Below are 5164 nucleotides of genomic sequence, written 5' to 3' on the forward strand. Positions count from 1 at the left end.
CTACTTAAAAAACAAACCAATGATGACATTTTTTATAATTTATAAGCAAAGCACACTTGAATTGAGCCTTTATCAACTCTAATTTGCATTTGAAGTCTAAAGATAGAAGAAGATAAACAATAAGAGAAGAGAATTAGAATGTGTGCAATTTTGTAATTTTATCCCTCATCATGAGAATAGCTTAATGGCTTAATTGGAATCCCAACGACTTTAGAATCCTAGCGAATATCTTTGATGACATCAACCGGAAGTTCTCAAGTTTCTTCTGGGATTAGAAAACAAATGAGAGGAAATTACACTGGCTTAATTGGAATAAACTTTGCCTAGTCAAATCTAAAGGAGGTATGGACTTTCAGAACCTAAAACTTTTCAATTGGGCCCTCCTTTGGAAAATGGCATGGAGGCTACCAAATAGCTAGGATTCCTTATGGGGAAAACTTCTTATATCTCTGTATTCAGCTAGATTGCCACTACTGACTTCAAATTGCCCACCTCACTCCTCCTGGCTTTGGTACAATATCACTTAAGGTATGGAACATTTTAAAAATGGTCTCTATTGGTGAATTGGTTCTGGAGCCAACATACTTTTTTGGGAAGGCCCTTAGCTGCCTTCCTTTGAGGATTTTAAAATCCATTCCCCCAAACCCCAGCGATGTGGGGTCTTGAAAGCAAAGGATTTGATTTTATGTAACCCATGCCGTTGGAATCAGACAATGTTGACCAATTTGTTCTCAACATTAGAGGTTGTAGGTATCTTAACTATACCGCTGAGCATGGAAGAGGAGGAGGATAAACTCATTTGGGCTTACTCAAAGGATGGTCAGTACTCGGTGAAATCTAGTTACCAAATTGCATGTAAGTTAAATGAAGAAACAAGAAGGGCAGCCAATAACCAAATTGTAACACAAGCACCACCATCTCTATGGAAGAAAGTTTGGCAACTAAAAGTTCCTCCTAAAATTAAAAACTTCATTTGGCGGGTGTGCTGGCAGGTCATTGGTGTTGGTATGGAGTTGAAGAAATGGCAAATAAAGGTTGATGGGATATGCCCAAGGTGTGGACAAGAGGAGGATGTGAAACACCTCCTTATAAGTTGCTCTTTTGTGAAGGCAGTCTGGTTCGAATCCCCATTAGGCATTATCTCTGAGAGTGTAGAATCCAGGAGCATAGTTATTTGGATCATGTCTGGGTTTCAAAAAACCAGCTACCCTGATGAAGATCTGGATACATGGGCATCTCTGCAAGCAACCATGTGCTGTCAGATTTGGAAGGCCAAGAATGATCTCATGTTTAAGGGAGAAAGCCCAGACCTGACGTCAATAGTAAGGAAGAGCACTAGTATGTGGAAGGAACTCTTACAACTCATAGAACATTTGGAGCCAAAAACCGAAGTAAACAATAGATGGCAACCCCCTCCTAACCAATGGATGAAGGCGAATTGTGATGCAAGCTTTGATGCATCCTCTGGGTGGGTGGGAATCACCTGTGTCATAAGGAATCATGAAGGGAAAGTTGTTGGTGCTCGAGGAGACCGAGTTCGTTGCCAATCAATCGTTGATGCTGAAGGAAGAACCATTCGGTTGGGCTGCTGGGAAGCTCTAAAAGAAGGGCTAGATAGAACTCTAGTGGAATTTGATTCGCTGGAAGCTATTTTAGCCCTCAATTCTAATAAACAGTCTGACTTTAACCCCCTGAAAAATGTATGGTCACATATTTGTAGCCTCTCAAGGCGTTTTACCCAATCTAAAGTCCTCCACTGTGGTAGGAAGACAAATAGGGTAGCTCACCATTTAGCTCATGCAGCCCTTTCCCCCGATTTTAATTGATTGATGGCAAACCATTTCTCAACTTGGTTTGGCTCATTTGAGTTCCTTTGTTTTGAAGATTTGTACCCCCCTTGAGTTTCTCTTAATGAAAAAAATTCAATCTCTATTACCAAAAAAAAAAAAAAAGAGTTGAACTTAAACACATTTTTGGAAGATACAACTTACAAAGTATCTACAAATTACTATTTCACACAACCCTTATCCCACATGCATTGAATGACATGTTAAAGGTAGTTTGGTGCCTAGCCCACATTGTAAGATGGTGTTTAATTATGTGTTGTTTAGCTAAAAAACCAAATGGGGTATAATTTCCTACTCACTTTTCCTATCCATTCTCTACTTGTCTTGAATTGTAACCAAACATCTCTAAGGCTATGTTTGGTTTGAAGGAAAAGGTAGGGAAGGGAAAGGAAACATAGGAAAACCTATACAAGATTTGTGAAGGTTTCCTTACATTTCCCTTCCTTTCCCTACTTTTTCCTTCAAACCAAACACAACTATGTATGTATTTCTCAATAAAATTTGAAATGCTGTTTAATTAAATTGTTTATCAAATAAACATTAGTCTCAATTTGTTTAAAATTTTACGAGGGAATCTTCTTTTTAATATTTCTCCTAACACCAATTCGTTTTTCAATCATTTTCTCGGTTTCAAAATAAATACCGTATAAACACCAACGAAACTAAAGAGCCCCTAAATTTGTGTTTCTAGTTAAATCCAAACTTTTAATTAAAATAAATGGATTCACCAAACCACTAAATGAGCAACATATATGTGATAAGTTTTTGGGTAAACTGTAATCGATTTTATTTATTTGGTAAATCGTTGATAGAGATTTTATAATTATATGGTAAGAATCTGATGGATAGTTCACCAAAAAAATCTGATAGATGATAGGGACCATTGGCATTGCCAAGCCTTGAGTTGATAGGAATAAGACAAATATGGTTGAATAATTTAATGTGGATGGTAGAAACAGTTGGGCCACTTACGCAATCTGTATGTAGACCACGAGAACAAAAGTAGCTGGGTTTGATTTAGTAGGGTAGGGGCTGTATCGCTGATGAGTGGATTCCGATCGAAGAAGTGAAACACTGGTTCTTCACTAGTTCCTAGATATACGTACCTGAGGAGTCCGTTGAATTTTGTAGCAGAGAAGAAAGTAGACAAAATTTTTGCTAGGAAAAAACATACGATAAAACTAACGTTCTCCGACAAGATATCGATGATGTTTGTGAAGCTCGAGCTACTACTGCTGCTTCTGTGCTCTTTTCTTCTTTTATTCATGTCGTGCATGGTACCCTCAGAAGATGCCGGTTTTACCTATAACGGCTTTCAGGGTGCCAATGTTAACCTGGATGGCATGGCACAAATCACACCCAACGGCCTCTTGATGCTAACGAACCAATCTATACGACAGATAGGTCATGCCTTCTATTCCTACCCGTTCCAGTTCAAGAATCAATCAGACGGTAATGTGATTACTTTTTCTACAACTTTTGTATTTGGGATCCTCCCCGAGTTCCAAAGTTTAGGTGGTCATGGGATTGCTTTCGTGATCACACCTTCAAGAGCGTTACCGGGAGCTCTACCAGCCCAATATCTAGGCCTCTTCAACGAGTTTAACAATGGTAAGCAGTCCAATCATGTTTTTACAGTGGAGTTCGACACCATCATGAACACTGGTGATTTCTCCGATATCAATAACAATCATGTTGGTATCGATATTAACGGTTTAATGTCCATCCATGCCGCTCCGGCGTCTTATGCCACCGATCACAGCGGTGGCGTAAACGACTTAACCCTTATGAGTGGGAAACCTATACAAGTGTGGGTAGAATACAGTGGTCTAAACAAGCAACTTAATGTAACGTTGGCTCCGATCGATGTTACTAAACCCGATATTCCCCTGCTTTCCTATTACCTAAATCTTTCTCAGGTCGTGGAAGATCTCATGTACATTGGCTTCTCCTCCTCGACGGGTGCCTTTTCTGCGTCGCATTACGTGTTGGGATGGAGCTTTAAGATGAACGGACCAGCCAAAGAGCTTAGCATCTCCCAGCTTCCGAAGCTACCTCGAATAGGACCCAAAGAGCATTCCAAATTTCTGACGGTGGGACTACCCATTATTGGCCTAGTTTTGGCCTTCATAGTAATTTCCATTGTCCTTTTCATCGTGAGAAGGAAGAGAAAGTTCGCTGAATTACTTGAAGATTGGGAACTCGACTATGGGCCTCATAGGTTCAAATACAAAGATCTTTACACCGCCACCAACGGATTTAGGGAAAATGAGCTTATGGGTATCGGCGGTTTCGGTAGGGTCTACAGAGGCGCGTTACCCGCCTCCAAAATCGAAGTCGCAGTGAAGAGAGTCTCTCATAAATCTAGACAAGGATTGAGAGAATTTGTCGCTGAGATTATTAGCATGGGACAGCTGCGGCACCAGAACTTGGTACAGCTCTTGGGCTATTGCCGGCGTAAAGGACAACTCTTACTGGTGTACGATTATATGCCCAATGGAAATCTAGACAAATTCCTCTTCAACCAATCAAAAGCCACACTGAATTGGGGTCAAAGATTTTATGTCATCAATGGAGTAGCATCTGGGCTATTTTATCTGGTGGGAACAGGTGGTTGTTCACAGAGATGTCAAGTCCAGTAATGTCTTGTTAGACAATGAATTTAATGCAAGATTAGGAGATTTTGGCCTCGCAAGACTCTATGATCGAGGAATGCATCCCAAAACTACTCATGTGGTAGGTACGCTTGGTTACATTCCGCCAGAGATTACTAGGTACAGCAAAGCATCACCGAGCTCAGATGTTTTCAGTTTTGGGGCCTTTATGCTTGAAGTGGCATGTGGGAGAAGGCCAATAGATTCACAAGCATCGTCAGCAGAAAAGATAATTTTGGTGGATTGGGTGTTGTCATATTGGACTAGAGGGAAGATTCTTGAGACAGTAGATCCAAATCTGGGTAGTGATTATGTAGGTGAGGAAATGGATTTGGTGTTAAAGCTTGGCTTGCTTTGCTCTCACTCCATTCCGACTGCTAGGCCGACTATGCGGCAGGTGGTGCGCTTTTTGGCCGGTGATGTCCCTCTGCCAGAATCATCTTTGCATGGTCAAGCGTTTGCACATGGTAAAGGGACTGAAGTATTTGCCACGTCGCATCCTTCTTCCTCTCTAGGAAATACATCGACTACACAACTACCATTAGTTGCAGATTCACTCCTCTCAACCGGCCGTTAAAGTTTGTAATCTTTTTAGATAACTTGCGGTTAAACTTTACTTGTATGTACATATCAATTACTATTAAATATACAGCAGTATTAAAA

The 5164-nt window shown here is 40.5% G+C and overlaps 1 pseudogene across 1 annotated transcript; it reads left to right on the forward strand.

Annotated features, from left to right (window-relative positions):
• Nucleotides 1–2878: 2878 nt before the first annotated feature.
• Nucleotides 2879–5164, forward strand: LOC148870609 (L-type lectin-domain containing receptor kinase SIT2 pseudogene; annotated as a pseudogene). The gene has a single exon (XR_016107674.1). The product of XR_016107674.1 is annotated as an L-type lectin-domain containing receptor kinase SIT2 pseudogene (transcript).

Source organism: Nelumbo lutea, chromosome 2 (assembly GCF_056320005.1).
Source record: "Nelumbo lutea isolate HS-2025 chromosome 2, American lotus-T2T, whole genome shotgun sequence".
In the NCBI taxonomy this organism is placed as follows: Eukaryota; Viridiplantae; Streptophyta; class Magnoliopsida; order Proteales; family Nelumbonaceae; genus Nelumbo; species Nelumbo lutea.